Consider the following 18,709-nt stretch of genomic DNA (forward strand, 5'->3'; position numbering starts at 1 on the left):
TCAGGTATCCAAGTCTGAGACCGACACTCTGCAATCTGGTGGAAATAATTCATTTCCTACATATATTTCTACCTAGATTATTTAAGGTCCATGAATTGTTGCTTTTCAGCAGATTATCAGCATGATCTTCTCTTAACAAGGTCTTGTTGGCTTTCTGGATACACCAAAACTGGACTTTGGACTGTAATGCTGAGCGGACAAACACATCAACCATATTATTCATTTCATGCTGCTTTCTATCAGGAATACCAATAGAGAAGGAAAGTGTGTAGGCAGATTTAGAAATCCAAAAATATGCATTTCAAAATAAAAAACATCTTCACAAGAGTATGTGTATATGTATTCCATATATTTCATAATGGCTGAAAACTATGATTTAAAGAAGTGTTCAACAGATGTATTACAATGACATCTGGTTAATTCTGAACATTAAGTATCTATCCAATATTCCATTGGGTAAAAAAATTTCCAAACACTTTCCATTTGCCTTTCATTTGGGAACTTCTCCCTATCTCTGAATCTTATAATTTATTCCCTCTCAGGTCTACAGGAGTAATGTTTCCAGTCTCCCTCCTGCATGCTGACCATCGTGCAATGTTGTATTGTGTTCATCAAGCGTTATTTTATTAAGTTGTATATTGGTTCGTTCTATGTACCCCCTCAGTTGTTGTGGTTCTGCCCTGGCTCTCTCTCTCTTGATCGCCCCGTCCATCTTGTCTTTCTCCTCCCCGTTGCCCTTAGCAACAAATGTATCCAGCCCTCAGTCCCTCCCTGGTTCCCTGTCCCTCACTCGGTGGCCCAACCCTTCTATCCAGAACCTTCCATCCTAGGCATCGAGTGATTGGATCAGGGGCCAGGGCTCCTCCCTTGGTCTTCCCCCATTGGATACCCTACACTGTCTGTTATCCTCTCTACACTCCTACCTTATTTCTGATTTGCTGCTCTGTCTATACCCACCTTCCCTTATAAACCCATGTCGGGACTCAGTCTTTGTGTTCAGATGTGGGTTCTGCGTGGAGTGCCTCTGGACTGTATCCCAGCTGGAGTCCGGCTCTTTTCTACCTCCTGCTGGACTGCAGTTCTCTCTCCCCTTCAGAATTCTCGTCCCGCAAGGCTAAAGCCTTAGGCGCTTTCTAGACCCGGCCCGGGATCAGGAGAGTGCCCCTGTGCTGCTGGCGGTGCTGGCCGCAGCTAGCTGGGATTCACCTTCGAGGTCAGCTGCTGCTGCAGTGCAATACCATGGAAGAGGTACAAAACATTTTTTTCATGTATTATCTGAGACCTGACTATCATACTTGAGCATTTCATTCAGCATGTGGATGCTCCCAATACAATATGGAGCTCCCAATACAATATGGAGCAATAAACATCTGCCTTACTATGCTCTAAGCACAGAGTCTGCACAGCTGGTAACTTGTGGAGAAAAATGTTCCCAAGAAAAACGTTGTTTCAGTAGGAATTTACATGCAAAGCAGCATCCCATATATTACACATATATGTTGCGTATATGAACATCTTCTGTGCAGCAGACTGTTTTAGTGTAGATATTTATCATTCAATTAATATGGAATTTGTTTGGTTTGCACAACCTACCTCGACCATCACATTAGTGACATGAAAGGAACATTAAAAAAGTAATAGTCAGTTAGTTTTGTACATCACTTTATTTATGGCAGATGTGTAGATCTGAACCCTGAGGGGAAAAGGTGCTGAAGGACAAATATCGGGGCACAGCCCATTTGCTCAGACCAGAGCAATGGGTTTTGAATAATTTCCACCATCCAGTTTTGGAGACTAACTGAGGAGAGTATTGTATTAATTTCCTCAAAGAATGTTTAGCATATGGAAATACGGAGTATTGCTTCTGACTTGGCCTCATTCACCAGAAACAGATTGAATTTTTTTATTGATTTTAATTGTACACAATACTGCTGTTACAAGAGAGAGCTCAAAGCAGTAGCATCTTAATAAGCAATGTCCTAATGCAACAAGCAGTATGCTCAAACTGCACATGCTTCTTTCACTTCTCCAATTGTATAATTCTGATCCAAATCTGTAAAATCTTAATTGATTTGAGCCTCAGCTATTTAGGGACCATTTATCTAACTATAGTATTTCACATCATTTGCTTTCACTGAGAAATCACATTCCCCTCTCTTTCTTCCAGCCGTATCATGTGATTCTCAGCTGCTCATTTTAAACTAAATTCCAGAATAAATATTAGCCTGCTGTATCAAAATTTAAGACACAACTTTGCAGATTCTCTTCCAAATACATTAAATTACAGCAAGAAAACTTTTAATCATGTACCAGAGAACAGAAAGAGTAACATTTTGATTTTATTTGGCTTTCTTCTCACTGGAGAAATCCAGGCAAAAAATATCAATGTTTAAGCATTCACAAGTCTTCCCTCAACTTCAGAATAATCCCACAAGAAACTGAATCTCTTTGTGTTTGCATTTCTGCTCTGGGCATGCATTCAGCTGCCTGAGGCTGTGGTTACATGGGCAGCCAAGCTCTTCTAATGGCTTGTGGCTGCCAAGAAAGGAAGCTTTGCACTTCTCTTGCTTTCTCTCAATTGCTTTTACTGTCTCTCCTTCTTTTACTTTCTTATTGCTAAAATAGACAAACAAGAGTTGTGAAACTGAGTTTATCATTTTCCAATGATATCTGCTTGGAAGACAAATGTCTGTTCCTCCTTCCTCACATCTAAAGGAGATTGTTATTCTCATAGTACCTGCAAGCCAGTTTCCACATACAAAGTACTAGTGGTGACAGTGAGTCAAAGTTGAGTGTGGCTGCTTTGTCTTGGACCTTAGTGAGGATAACTCTAAATTATGTCTAGCAAAAATACTCAGAAATGTGTGGGACACTTAGTGTATTTGGTGTTTCAAAATACCTGAATTCAGACAAATATAAACCAGAGTTTTTTATCAGGGGTATTTGCATTCCAAATATCTTCACTAATCCAAAATTGAACCAGTGTTTTTTACCTTCTCTACTTTAAGGCAGATCTAGTGAATCCATATCTAATATGATGCAGTCAATACTCCTCACCATTTAACTGTTTTGTTACTTTTTCCTCACATTCTTATAATTAACATGGATCTCAGTGTGTTGACAGGACTTGCAATTATTTCATTCCCTTTGGAAAAATTACATCCTTCTGTAGTTCTCGTTATCACTTTTTACTTTCACAGTTAAATTAAAAAATATATTGTTTCTTTTTCTTCTTGTTTCCTAACTTACTGGTATCTCTATATATTGACCATATGTTCCTATCAGGGGAATAAGAAGAACCAATATGTAAATTAATGGATTCACTAAGCATACACTACCTACAACCTATCTCTGAGGTTAGCCTACTATTTCTGTGAAGCAGTTAAGGCTTGTAAAATTTTGAGTATAGAGTTTACTTCGTGATCATAAATCTCAATCATTTCAAGTAAATTGAAAACTGTAGTTGTAATGATTTTATTGGTTTTTTAGAGAAGGCAGAGATTTGCATTTACAGGTAAGTGATTTTGGTTTTTTTGTAACATTTCTTTTAATTGAAAAATTTTAATATTGTTTGTACTCAAGTTATCTACAAGTTTAAAGTGGCCAAAAAGTTGTGAATTTAAAAAAAGGGTTCAAGGCCAGGTTGGCTAAGGTTCCGAACAACTTTGTGCACTGAAAGGGGTCCCTGGCCATAATAGGGGATTGGAACTAGCCATCTTTCCAGCCATACCATATAATGATCCCATTACAAAGGCAGGTGGACAGAAAGTGCGTGTTGGATTTAGTAGTTCAGAAAGCTCAGAATGTGGCAAAAAGGGATCCTCGTACTTTGTACTAGTTGTGGGATTTTGATCTACTGTGTGATGGCAAAATACCTTAATACTAAATTAAGCCAAATGGTAGCTGTCATCCTTATTCCTCCTCTTTACTCTGGTCTCCTTTGTATAAAATTCTTCCCGTAGCCATCGACTAGAGGATGAAATTTATCTGTTAGAAAAAGTGTATGACAGTCATCTGCCCTGCACTTTTAACCCCTGTCGTTCTTCCATCAGGTAGTCAGACAAGAGCAGTGGTCATTGTAACACCGGCACCCAGCCCCAGATTATGGCCCTGCTTCACATCTCAAAATTTTATTCCTTAATAGTCACCAGCAACTGGAAAACGAAGTTGAGTCTTCCCAGACACTGAAGGAGATAAAATCTCAATGATATCCCCATAATAATTTTGCTGTTCTAAATAACAGAATTACCTTTTAGCCTTTCTTGCAAATAGGGAAAATGAAATACACTTATAGCAAAGTACATACAAAAAAATGTTACATAGTTCAGAATAACTTCATTTTTTCAAACTGAATACAAAACCTAACAAAAAAGCTCCACAAAAAAAACCCCAATCAAACAAACAGAAAACCATATCACAAAACAAGACACCCAATTCACCCTGCATTTTAATTTATGTTATCAGTACCCAAAATTCTTATTATAAGCCACAGACTGAACAGATGAAGCTATATTCTAACTGGCCTTATTTACTATAAATAATTCAAATGTTCTAAAAGGTAAATAAATAAAATAATTTCAAATTAAATATTCTCTCCTTCCAGTTCTGCCAGGTAGCTGTTCATGGGTGTACATAATCATAAAAGACCTACCCAAATTTTTTAATTACTTGATTCATTGCATTCAGAAAGGAACATTGCAGGAAAATATCTATCCTAATATCTATCATGTGTTGTAAATATAGTCAAAATTGAAACTTGTTAGATTTATTAATAACATATAACTAACCACCAGTTTGTGAATTATGCATTCATGAAGTCAAAATGTAATATTTCATACTTAAAACACCTAGACATTTCTAAACCACCTTCTTGAAAATTCCAACATTCACACAGGCACACATGCACTCCCTTCAGAGTCCACCCGAAAAACACTCCCCTGACCTCTTTGACGATTTTTTTATTTCTGTACTCTTCTGCTGGAGGTGTAAGTTTTAGGCTTATGTGTGCTCATGAGTCTCTACAAAACAACAAAACATTCTCCTATGAAACCACTACCTCAACTTCAGACAGTAGTCCAGAAGTGTGGATTCTTATTTTGTGCACCCAAACTGTCATTGCTCAAGTTAGATATACACACCCATGATGGAAGGATTCTCAGTAAGGTCAAGGTATAGATTGCAGTGTCAGCAGGGTGATTTCTGACAGTGTCAAAAAAAGTTTTGACTCTTCTCTGCTGCTTTCTTTTCTCTTCCCACTATCACAAACTTACAAGCTTTTCTTGAAGTTCTTCTCAAGCTGTTGTCTTTAGTCTTAAACTGTTTATTGTGGCTAAGGGATGTCTTCTTAACCATTGTCAGTTTGGGGCAAACTCTCTCTCAGACAGTTTTGGATGTTCTGTTGACACTCACCTCTGTTGGCATCCTGGACAGCTGCCAAGAGGAGGCTGAGGAGGCACCCCCACAAACATTGTTAGAAGCACAAGATGTTCTCTCTCCTGTTACTACTTCTTCTCATTATCCATCATGTGTAAAGTTTGCCTTGCAGTGAAAATAATCACAAGGGATTACACTGCATAATTTGTGAGTAATGTTAGGATTTTAGTGGTCTTCCAAATTCATTAGTTATAAATAGTCCCCGGAAAACTGGCTTTTTGGAACAAGATGGAGAATTCAAAGCAATTGGATTATTTGAAAGTCTCAGTTAATTAAAGTAGTCAAACTTTACTCTAGTATTCCAAGTAATGAATGCAAGAACTTACATAGACATTAATAATGCTTTTCTCATTAATCTCATCACCATCTTGTGGAATTCTCAGGGTCTTTTCCCAGCAGGAATTTTCCCAGAGCCCTCCCCTGGAGAGACTTACCACAACATCCCGCTTAACTGTAAGGGCATATGCCATACTAGCACACAAGAACTAACCTTGTTCACTAAAGATATCTTTCTCACCATTTTCCCTTTCTTTGATTCTATTTTCTTTCTTTTTATTAAATATATTTTACTATTTTTCCACCTCATGAGTAGAAATTGCTTGTTTTCATCTTTTCTTCAGAAAAAACAAGAATAGACATTTTACTTCTAAAATAAAGAATTAACTTGGTTAGTTCAACATCCAAGATTAAACAAAACTATAATATTTTCTGCATGATTTTTTTTTATTCATTCATATTTTAATTTGGAGTCATTTTTATACAAAAAACCCCTATTTTTCAGCTAGTGACTTATTTTAAACACTTTTCCTATGTCTCATGTTGGAATCCTATTCTGCTTCTTAAAACGAGATGCAAATTTTCATATTGATTACCCTTGGAAATAATTTTCCTTCAATCTCTAGGAATTTTTATTAATCCAGGAAGTGGAGTAAGGAACTGGATTAATATAATTAATGTTGAAGAGAGTGATTCTAGTAATTTGTGAGAAACTCAAAAAATTTGTTCTTAGGTTCTGCTGACAGCATTTTGTAAACTACTAATTCTTTGAGTACTACTACTCTTTCATTTTCTTTATTCTCAATGTGATGAAATATGGTTGCTTATGAAATATATTAATTTTTCAGTTATATGACAAATCAGACACCAAGTTGGGCCAGAGTGTTTATCTGTTGGAGGGTAGGAGGATGCTGTAGAGGGATGTGGACAGGCTGGATCACTGGACCAAGGCCAAGAGTATGAGGTTCAGTAAGGCAAAGGTCCAAGTCCTGCATATGGGTCACAACAACCCCAGGCACTGGTACAGGCTGGAGTGGCTGGAAAGCTGCTCAGTGGAAAAAGACCTGGGGGTGCTGGCCAACAGCACCTGAACATGAATTATCAGTGTCCCCAGGTGGCCAAAAAGGCCAAAAGCATCCTGGCCTGTGTCAGCAATAGTGTGGCCAGCAGGACTGTGGTCGTGATTTCCCTCTGGTGAGGCCACACCTTAAGTGCTGTGCTCAGCTCTGGGCCCCTCACTACAAGGAGACTGAAGCACTGGAGCGAGTCCAGAGAAGAGCAAGTGCAACAAAGCTGGTGAAGGGTCTAGAAAGTAAATCACATGATTTGAAGAGTGACTGAGAGTTGTAGGTGTCCAACCTGGAGAAAAGGAGGCGCAGGGAGACTGTACTGTCCTCTATCTCCTGCCTACCTAATGGGAGGTTGTAGCAAGGCAGGGGTCAGCCTCTTCTGACAGGCAGCTGGTGTTGGTATGAGATGACAGAGCCTCAAGCTGTGTGAGGGGAGGTTCAGGCTGTACAGCAGGAAGAATTTCTTCATGACCAGGTTAACCAGGAAGGTGGGTTTGGCATCCCTGGAGGGATATGGCACACAGTGCTATGGTTTAGTTGATAGGGCATTGTGTGGTCAAAGGTTAGATAGAATCCATGGTCTTGGAGATATTTTCCAACCTTAAGGATTCTGTGATATATATACTGTAAGAAAGCAACTTTCTTAAAATAATTGACCTTTTTTACAGTTTTGAACAAGGGTGGGATATAAACTGTAATATCATATGAACTATAAGCATGATTCATGACTCATGATGAGTGAACTCATCAAGAAGTGTTGATAAGTGTCAAGTGTTTCTTCTGCAAACTCAGTGAATTAATTCTTTTCCAATATGATGATCATAGTTTAGGCAAACATTCCTCCACCCTCAAAAGCACTCTGACTTGAAGATATATCTTGTCTTATTTAATATTCATGTGAGATCAGTCTTGGATAATGCATGCAAGACTGGATACTCCTTTTACCATGTTTAAACAACAGATTAAATTTCTTCAAACCAGAGAGTAATAAAATAGAAACTTGAAAAAATTAGAAGTATTACTCTTACAGCAGTGGAACTTACAAGAGGAAATAACCTGCTGAAGAAAATTAAAAATGCTGTAGACATCACTTTTTCCTTTGTTTACAGTTACAGTAGAAGTAGTAGTTTGGGAAGAATAATGATTTTATGAATTATGCATGTTTGATAATGCCTAGAAGTTGAAGTAAGTTAAAGTGCAAGAAATTTACCTTATGTCGGTAATCTGTTAGTAGTACATTAACAATCAATATAGATGAAGACATCTGACAAACAGAAATATTAGGTTGGACAGGTGTTTGGCAGATCAAGAGCACAGACAGAGACCTGTGAGTCACAAAATGCTAGTAGGAGGCAGTTACATAATAAGGCAGACAATTTCATAAGAAATTATTTCACAGGAATACAGAGATGGAGGGAGATGCAGCATCTATTGATACTTCTTTTAAAAGGGAGAAAGAAAATAAATGGCAGGAATAAAAAAGAGAAATGAATAACATAGAGGTAATAGAGTGATAAGTGAGGTCCAAAATCAATAGTAACTGACATGCCATTTGCTCTGAATTTGACCACAAATTTTGATCAGAAGCATTAGTGTGGCTTTCATGATGACTGCTGCTTCTATCTAAATGGCCAGCTCCAAAACTGTGGAATCCTAACCCTAATCTGCAGCTTCATGCCATTGCCTCAGGTTCGGTCACTGGTCACCAGAGAGGAGAGATCAATGCCTGCCCCTCTGCTAACATTCCAATCTTGAGCCAATGTCTGAGTCCATGCCCTTTTTACTAGCTTAGATGCAGACCCTGTTTCACAGGATTGTTGGCACAGAAGACACTTAGTAAAGGTCTTGTCTGCAACTGGAAAATAAAAATTCAGCATAATATGTGTAGTTGAATTTTCATTTCCATGGAGATAAAAGGCTAAAGTGATAGCTGAAGGAAGATGAACATCTGTAAAAAATGCATAAATGGAAAAAAAGGCCTAAAGTAGATGCAAATTAAAAAAAAAGTTACTGAGAAGAACAGAACAAGTAGAAAAAATATATTTTTCTGCAGATAAACTGGTTTAATTAGATCATCCAAAGCAATAGAAATGTATTTTGACAACTGGAACTGGTATTTTCTTTATAGTATAGTCTTGTACCTTTTTTAATATTTTTTTACATGTCCTAATACTGTGTAGAATTTGTCCTCTCTTCATTCTTCCAAATCCCATGCATGTTTGAAATCCTTACTCTTATCATCCATATACCATATTGAAATATGGTTAAATGTGATTTGACTTAAGCTTCAAACCTAACACTCAGCACTATGTTGCTCAGTGGTTACTGGCTCATTTGCTCTAAGATATATTTATTTGAAAATTCAAGTTTGTGAGGAAAGCAAACTTGAACTGTTGGACATTGGTCAATAGGCTGCAGTTGCCTGAGCATGCTGGCAGTCATCCACAAAATTAGCCACGATATCCTGTTGACCCAGTTTGAATCCTGTGTTGAGATTATACATACCCTATTATTTGGTTTCAGCCTTGGTTTGGGGAACACCATTTCCAATTTATGCAAGGTTTAATTCTATTTTCACAGCTGTTGACTAGCTGTCTTCCTACTGCCTTTATCTTGAGGATTTTATCATGTTCTAGTCCCTTCTGATGCTTTTATTTGGCATTAGGAATAGGTTTACATCTCTTTGCCAATACTACATTTTAAGCCTCTTAAAAAATCCTCTCATAGGCCTTGTGAGAGCACAGCAGTGAGACTACTGAGAAATTTTAGGATCACATCAATCCTCCTTCTAATACAGTAGGGTTGAAGTTTTTCCCTATGTTCTTTAGTATCTATTTTATTCAGGTTTTTTTGGGGTTTTGGTTTTTTTTTTTTCTTTACTAGTCTAAACACCTTCTCAGTTAGTCCTGGTGTAAGTCAACTGCAATTTAAAACAGCAACAGTGTCTAATATTCCATGAGACAGTGTATGAAGAAAGTGTATATTCTGCTCTTCAGCTTCCTCAGTATCTGTTTAAAATCCACTGTCAATTAAGCCCTGGAAGGTATACAGAAGAATCTGGTAATTTTTTTGATAGACACAGCTTAATCATTTCACATGTCTACTCCCTTCTATAATCATTCAGGCAAGTGATTCCACAGAGGTCCAAGCAGAATGTTCAAGAACTCCAGCAGATTTGTAATTATTCTCTTCTTCAGAGCTGGTATCCATAAGCAATTTATACCAGCTGTTTATTGGCTACATTGTCAAGAGGAAGATTAGCTATTCCAAACTGCTTAGTCTTAAAAAGAAAAACCCACAGGGGAGGACCAAACCTTATAATTCTTTCTATAAGTAATAAAACTGCTGCCTTTTTCCTATAGATTTCTGACATATTTCCTTCTAATATTCTAGGCAAGTTATTTAAAAAAAAAAGCAACTTCTTTATATAAAATATTTATATATAAATGCGGACTATGGAAATAATAGTATTCTATTTGTTAGTCAAGGAATTCAAACAATTCCTTTGGTATAAAGATTTAATTTAATTCTACTTGGCATGCACATCATTAAATTCAATAAATCTTTTATAATATGAAATAAATTAAAATTTATCTGGAAGTTTTATATGCCTACTTCGAAGTCAGTTAACTTAACAGTGGTACTGTAGTACTAGACAACCAAAAAATTGCAGTAAGGGATTATTGCTGCCTAAAACCACCTCAAAGTCACTGAATAAAAACAATGAAATCATTCAATTAGTGATTGTTCTACTATCACAGTCAAACTCTAGCTGATTCAACTGTCACTTTTTCCTTATAACAGCTATTTATAAAAAATTCAGGAGAAAAAACTGAAGGCTAAACATTAACTTCAATGGACTAAGCATGTGCTTAACTGCTTTTCTAAATAGGTGTAGATTTAAAAACACATTCAGAAAGAAGCTGGAGACATCCTTGGCTGTTTCTCAGTTGAGGCTTTAATTATTAAATTTGCTTACATGTAACAGAAATTTGTTTCGTACATTTGCTTATATGTAACTACTACACTTCTGTTATTATGTAAGCATAGCTTTCCAGGAATCTAAAGTTCAACCAGTTTTAAGATGAAAATTACCTTCTTTACATAGAAAGAACCACTAATTTACTTAATTAAAGTGTGGACTAGGTGTTTTCTCTTCATAAGTCCGATCTGTAAATCAAATCTGCAACAGGTGCCCCAGATTTTTTAACAGTTGAGGACGAAGTATGTAAAATAAAAAAGTTTTGTTCATTATTCTAGCAATGTGTTATAATAGAAACTGTGGGAACACAGAATTTCTGTTCTGACTATCGTATTCTACCTCAGAATATTTCTGCTCTTCTGCATTTTCATGACCAAAGTCCCTGACCTTTCTGTCTTGCTGATTAATTTCAAATATGTTAAAATCTGGTCTAGAATTTTCTGGAATTGAGAAAATACCTGGACCCACTGGGACAGAGAATTACTTATATTTCAGTTGTGTTTCTCATTGGCATATCTATGACATTACATTTTTCTGTGCCAACAGTAATGAAAAAATGCTAGAATATTTACCAGCAGAAAAGTAACTGAAATAATAATTATCAAAACCTTAATTACAGCAATCAGTTGCTAGTAACATAATTTTTCAATTTGACAATAACTGAATATTGAATTGACAAGTGTGTAAATGTGTGTGTGCCAGTGTGTAAAAGGTGTTAATACCACCTTTGTCTGACATAGAACAGCATTACTCTTACAAATACAGATGTAATTTATATCACACCAAACTTGTTTCTGAGACTTGTCAGGAGATACCATATAACCAATGTTATTATTTCTTGGACCAATTTTCAGCAGATGTGACTACTTTCAAATTTGTTCATCAAAATGCATTTGGGTGTGCATGAATATTTTTTTCTCCAATGTTATTTGAAAAATATTTCAGAAACAATGACTGCTGATGTGGTCTTCTGCTGTCTTATGATGCTTGTTTGACAGGGAATGAATGTAAATAATTAATTGAACTCCTTTTTGGTATCAGATAAAAATACATGACTAACAAATAGAAGACTGTTTCAATAGTGAGCATTTATACATGAATATTTTTTATAAAGACCTTTTTTTTAATTACAATGCCTGGAATCTTAGGGGGAAATATATCAGAAATCCATAGGAAAGATGCAGTCATTTTATTACTTATAGAAAGAATTATGGAGTTTGGTCCTGCCCTGTATTGCTGATATTGTCCAGTGAAGATCTCCAAGAAAATAAATAGATGAACAAAATTACTATAAAATAGGGAGCTTTACAGCTTTATATGCAAAGCAAATAATGGAAATAGCATTCTTGATGATTTCATAAATCGACACACTCAGATAGTTTTGAAAATGTTCAGTGTTTCACCTATGTAACCAGTGACACACTGGAAACTTTGTGACATTTGGCTAAATAATTAAATAGCAATGTAAGATGAGTCTTAGGACACTGGACAAAGTAAAAAAAAAAGTTATGCCACCACTATGCAAGTAAGACAATTATTAGGGAAAGACTCTCTAATTTCACTAAGTAACAAGGTGAATTAGCAGTAATCAGCAAGTTAAAAATTACCAAGTCCATAATCAAAAATAAGCAGTGAGGAAATCTGAAAAATTTAGAGAAAATAAAAATTTTAAAAAAACCTCTAAATACTTTCCTCATTTTATATAAATTATTCACAGAATCTGATTTCAAGCAAGATTAATGGCTAACATTTAAAATAATTTCTGAAGTTTTATATTTATAATTTCCAGCAAGCCTTGAGACGTTAGCTACGAAGATCTCATCTCTATGAGTTTGAAATGCCTAAAATCACAGAGGCAATTTGAAATGTCCATTCATAAATAAATATGAAGTTAAATAAACAAATATAAGTTGTTTGACAAGCAGGAAAAATACCTGCTAAACCTCTTTCGTTGTTCATTTGTGTCCCGTATGGTTCATGCTCTGCTTTGTTTGTGACAACCCTTCCAAGGTAACAGCCATCCTAATGGCCAGTCAATAGCTCGGACATTACACACCTATTGATTTATGGGAAATCAACAGTCAAAATGGATTGCATGATTCTGGCATTTACTATCTTTTCACTACAGCCCCATATTTTCATAAAGCTTCCATCACTTTTTCAAATATAGCTGAAATTGGCCAGCTTGCATTCAGGAAGAGATGGAAGAAAAAAATATGGAAAATGTATGGATGGAACCCTTAAACTTGTAAAACATTCTGAGACTACTGAAGTTAATTAAAGATACAGGAAGATCTTGATAAACACTTCTTTATTTCTTTTTCTTCAATGAGCTGCTCTTTTGTTAAAAATATCATACTTTATGGAAAGATAAAAATAAGTGGAAGGTCACAGTAGTGTTGTACACATTGTACCAGTCCATCAGTTATTTTCCTCAAGTCACAGATGACAAATTTCAGTGTGATAATATTTGATAAGATTTTTTAATAGGTGAAAGTAAGACCAATGCTGGAAATAGACAACTGCTAAGAATATTACTGTATCATGCAAATTATTTGAGTTCCTTCGCATATGAATTTGCAAAAGCTTACAAGATCCTTGTTTCTAATATCATCGCAACTCTTCCCAAAGCATTTTGATACAACTAAGAAAAAAATGAAAAAATTATTTCAATGTTCCTTCCACCACATTTCTCAGATGCAATTATTTAGATTCTACCAATCAGCCTTGCTTCTCCTGAAGGGCACCTCTTCAGGAAGCACAGGATAACCTAACTCACTGCCAGCCATGAACTTATTGTAAAACAGGGAATTTATTTCTCTCATATTTTTGCACCTCTTTTTTTTTCAAAACTGAGTCTACAACACCCTTTTTTCTCAAATGTAATGTCCATTTTACCAACATAGAAAGTCAATATCACCCCACTCACCAGCTCAGAATTCCTGTTTGTCACTTTTATACTATGGCTAGGTTAGGAGATCCCTTTATTTCCTCTTGAAAATCTTTTTAAGCCCTTGCTCTAAATGGTATATTGTGCTATGCAAAAGGCAGATCTCTGGAGGACAGATAAAACTTCTCCATTTAGACTTCTAACAAAGATCAGGAAGAAACATTCTCAAAAAAGAAATGTAATCATGAGACAAATCAGTACCAGCTGTAATGAACACCTGAGACCCTTAAATCCTATAGGATGAAAATAGCTTTTTAGCTCCTTCTCTTACAATTTGAAAATGGGACTTTTGAGGGGAGTATTATCTAACTTTAATTTGATGACACCTGCAGCATACCAATTACCTGAACAGTAACTCAAAGCCATATCATGTTATCTTTTAGTTTCTTTCTAGCTTTACAAACAGTAGTTTATTGAAGGATCATTTTTCTGGTTTTTGGTGTGTAAACACCATAGGTAATTATGAAGCAAGTGTATTAGTCTACTGTTTGGGGTTTAGATACTTATTTGTATTGCAAGAAAAATTATAATCTTTCTAGTATAGCACTGTATTCTTATTTTGTTCATTGTCATAGTCATTGCCTTATGATCCAGGATTTTTATTTTTTTTTTATCTGTTTTCCCTAGTTCTGTCACTGATTGTAAAAGACAATACCAAAAATTAGGTGCTACTGGTAAATAAACAGTTAAAAATTTATTTCTTTTTGTTCCCTCTTACTCATTCAACTTGAATGGAGTAACTTCAAATCCATGAAGTAGTGTGAGAAACAGAATTAAGGCTTATCCTCTTCTTTTTCTTAAGCTTTGTTGCTAGCATCCACACTTTTTCCAGCACTAGATTAGAGAAAAAAAATAAGCAAACTGAACAGCTAAAGAAAAACTCCTAAACTTCTTAACTATTCTGTAACTAGTGATAGCACACAAAGCATGAAAATTGCCATAATTTGTTCTTCCATGTGTTGTAGTTTAATAGGTTTTCATTTGAATCTCTAGAGTAAGAAAGAAGTGTAATAGAAATTGTGTATAACCTGAGGACCAGAGTTGGAGCCAAGAATTTATGGAAATAATCACAGATCAGATGCCCTCTAGGGCTTGCCCTCTTTGCTAAATAGAAGAGATACTAAATTAAGTTACTTATCACCTAGTTATCATATCTAGTTGCTAGAGAATTTGTGAGGCAGCTTAAAAGCTTTGTAGTCTATTCAAGTCCGAGGAATGGAACTTGACAAGAGAAGGGCAAATAATGTCTAGGTTTGCAGTCTTCCTGCTGGTTCTCCATTTTTCTGTTTGAATTGTGTTCAGCCTTTAACTTTTTCAAGAGGATTTTTCTTAAAGAAAGATCAATGAGGGAAGGAAGGTCAGTCAGATATGAGAGAAGAGAAAATGAAAGGAAGAAAAGAGTGGAGAATGGCATCAGTGGGAGTGAGACTGAAGCAATGACTCCAGACAGAGTGGTGTGAGCTGGAACAAATAGCTAAGCCATACCAGGAGTGTTCAGTCTCAAAATTATGCATAACATGGATAGAGTCAGTGCACAAAGGTTCCTCGGTCAGCAGTAAGCACCAGGAAGCTGAATTACATTTCCAACATTTCCAATATTAAGTTTTTTCTACCTGAGACTCTCTGATCAGCGTGGAATGTTAGCAGAAAGGGAAAAGTGAAATGTGGCCACATCAAAACTGCCTTTAAGAATTACTCTGCAGTCTCATCGAGAGTATCCTGTTAGAATAGGTATTTACTACATAAATTTTAAAACCAGCTATACCTCAGGTTTCCCTTCCTATTTTTTTTTTCTTACATATCCATTTTAACAGGTATAGAGTGAAGGAAAGCAAGGCAAAAGAGTATCTAATATCTGAATCCAGGATTAGGAGCTAAGCACTTATGACTGAAATTTCAGCTCTCTTGGCATTGTATGACCATTCTTAGAGGTGAATCCTTTTGCTAAAAAGAAAATAGATATAACAGGTTGTCAGAGCAGGTCTGAAAAGGTAGCCTGGCTTCTAATATCTTTACCTTAATTAGGGCAGATACTGCTGAATGTGTTAATCTTTGTAAGGCCATTATGAATCTTATTTTGTAATTCTTTGGGCCTAGCAATGGTTATGCTCTAGAAAATTTATGGAATTCTTTTTTCACTCTCTCTAGATGCCTTTGAGAAGAAAGTCCCTTTTCTTCCATTGTATCTTCCATGTATCACTCAACGGCCTAGCTCAAATCTACATGCCCACATACAGGTGCAAACACTTTCCCTGGATTTCTATAAATTATTACAAATTATAAATTATTATATATTATAAACACAGAGACAGTTTCTGAAAAATGTGTTTGAAAAGAGAATAATATGTGTTCATGTTCTAAGCCATACTAGAAAAGAACAAATATTTTCAACATGTTAATAGCTTTACTGCCTCTGTAAGGAAATAAAACCTGAAAATTAAAAGGAAAATTATTTTTTCTCAAAACAAATCAAATTTTTCACTCAAATAATGACTTTTATGTTAAAGTTGTGATAACTATCTTGCTGCTGTCATGTTTCTCACCTTACTTTCATGTAAGTTGAATAATCTCATTCAACTTTTCACGTTGAATAATCTCATTTTCAAACCATTCCTGATTTATGGTTTCTTCACTACTTCAGGGAAGCTTGCTTGTTCACTTACACTTGGTCTTTAATAAGTGATAGCATTACTTTAAAGACTGTAAACAGGTTTTGCTGAAGAATCAAAATCTTCAGAAATATAAGATCTATTCTTCTTTTCTGTTTAACTGATATTAGACACTTTTTTGTTATTTCTATGTATTTTATTTAGTGATCCTAAGTAGCACAAAACTAGATATAAAGAAAAAAATCCATAGTTCAGGGCAGTTTTATTTAAAAATTAATCAATGCAGTTTGTACTTTACATTTTTAAACATTTAATATTGGACAGAACAAACAAATTTCCTTAGTAAACTATTTAGTTCAGTTTTTGATTTTGTTACAGTTCATCTGACTTTTAACTTTTTTCAGACTTTGATCTCATCAAAACATGAAGCAGATTTACATTTAAATATTGCAAAATATTTACTAATTTAAAATTCTATTCTAGAAATAGTTTTAAAGTCATGGTTCATTTGAACTCATTGACAAAAGAACTAATGAGAAAACAATGAAAGAAAGTAGAAAATATGTTTAAAAATCAGTTTGCAAAAAGGGTGTAAAACACAAACAATGGACATGCATTTCACAAGTCAGCAAGGTAACCAAGATACTTCTAAACAAGCTCTAAGTGAGATAGTAGGAGCCGTTTCAGACCAGAATAAATTTCTTCTGCTGACAGTACATTAAGCATTGCAGATACACCAAAAAAAAAAAAAGAAAAGATTACTACAAAATATCAATGAAATTGCCACTGTCACTGTTGAGAAGCTTATAAATACTAATTTTGTTTTTTCATATTTTCTTTTCTTTAAAATGTGAATTACTTAGAGGATTTCAGCAAATTTGTTTAGTGCAGTGCAAGTATTATTTTTGCTGCTTTGTGAGAAACTGGAAATAATCTAACAGTGAAAAACATGACACATGCAAGCATTTTTTGCAACCATATTTGCTCATATTTCTATTTATTCACTACATTCAAAAATTCTCCCAAATGGTAACATATAATCCACTAGGACTTTAGAAACACAATGGAAAAGCAAGTTAGAAAGGAAGTGGAGCATTCAATTTATAATGCATTCTTCTATTAAGAAGAATAGACACATTTAACATTTCACCTAAGGAATGTATTTTAAAAAAATGTAACTATATGTAAAATAATTCAAGATTAGAAATAAAAAACTTAATCCTATTGTGTATCCACATACAACTTTAACAGAATTAGGACTAATTGTATATCTTCTCTCTCTAATTTTATTTTATTTTTTTATGCTTTTGTATATCTATCTGTATATATATATCCTTTGTAACAAATTCCTTAACATATAATGTATGTTTTAACCTTTGGTCTGCTAAGAATTGTTTTTTCCATCCTGGATCCTGCTTTGACACTGGTCCCTAAGACCTCTAAGTCCATGTCTTGAATAGAACACTGTAGAGATGAACATCCATTGGATAAACATTAGGCTGCCTGATTCCTTCCACAGCTTGTTTTGTGAATGCCCTATTAGGATTACTTAATAATTCTGTTTAGATTCAATACAAGAGATAAACTTAATATCACACTGCTCTTATGAACAGCATTTGACACATTTACACACTATCACAATCATATAGATAGAGCAGTGACATCACTTACAGATCAATTGTTTTAGGAAAAAAAATCTGATTTAAAATCAAATTATCTTGGGAAAACACAAAAAATGTTTAAAAACCCCTAAAATATATTTTTAGACTAGATATTGATTTGAGGGCATCTGTTACATGATAGGGACATGCTTAAATCCCAGATTGCAAACCAGAAGAGCCAGTGTGCTGGGGAAGTCATAAATACAAAATCAATAGGAAACCCTAAGATTTCCTGGGGACATAGAGCCATAAGGACACACATCTGTTTGTTTCATATCCAGAGGCTGGAAACCTATCCTGGTATAGATCCTTTTTAAAGTCCAAGCCTTTTCTTTTAAAATAAAGCTGTGATATGATGTCATCTACTAGCAAATTCATGTCACTTTTCCCCCTGAAGAATGCTCTAACAAATGATAGGCCATTTTTCTCTAGAAACCTGCTTTACCTGACAGATTGAGATTTTCAACTATACAAAGGAGAATTCAAGATCCATTAGAAACACCCTGCATATGACTCTGTAACCTTGTGGGGTGGGGACTCATCAGGGAAATAGTCAATTATGGGTTTCTTGTCAAGTCTGCTCATCTTTATACCCCAGAATACTGATTATTAAAAAGCATAAAAGAGCCTCTTGAAGCAAAGACAGAATTTATGAACACTATAAAACTTGAATTATAGAATGATGTACATTCTAGGGCTTCTGGCTTCCCATCAATTTCTTCTTCTAC

The 18,709-nt window shown here is 35.2% G+C and overlaps 1 long non-coding RNA gene across 6 annotated transcripts in view; it reads left to right on the forward strand.

The window, feature by feature from the left end:
* The first annotated feature begins 707 nt into the window (after positions 1–707).
* The window catches only part of LOC135301945 (uncharacterized), a 77,397-nt gene continuing 59,395 nt past the window's right edge, over positions 708–18,709 (forward strand). For all 6 annotated transcript variants that reach the window (XR_010363674.1, XR_010363670.1, XR_010363672.1 and 3 more), the window contains exon 1: positions 708–1,248. This is a non-coding gene — a long non-coding RNA (uncharacterized LOC135301945). The remainder of the gene's footprint in view (positions 1,249–18,709) is intronic.

Source organism: Passer domesticus, chromosome 5 (assembly GCF_036417665.1).
Source record: "Passer domesticus isolate bPasDom1 chromosome 5, bPasDom1.hap1, whole genome shotgun sequence".
Taxonomy (NCBI): Eukaryota; Metazoa; Chordata; class Aves; order Passeriformes; family Passeridae; genus Passer; species Passer domesticus.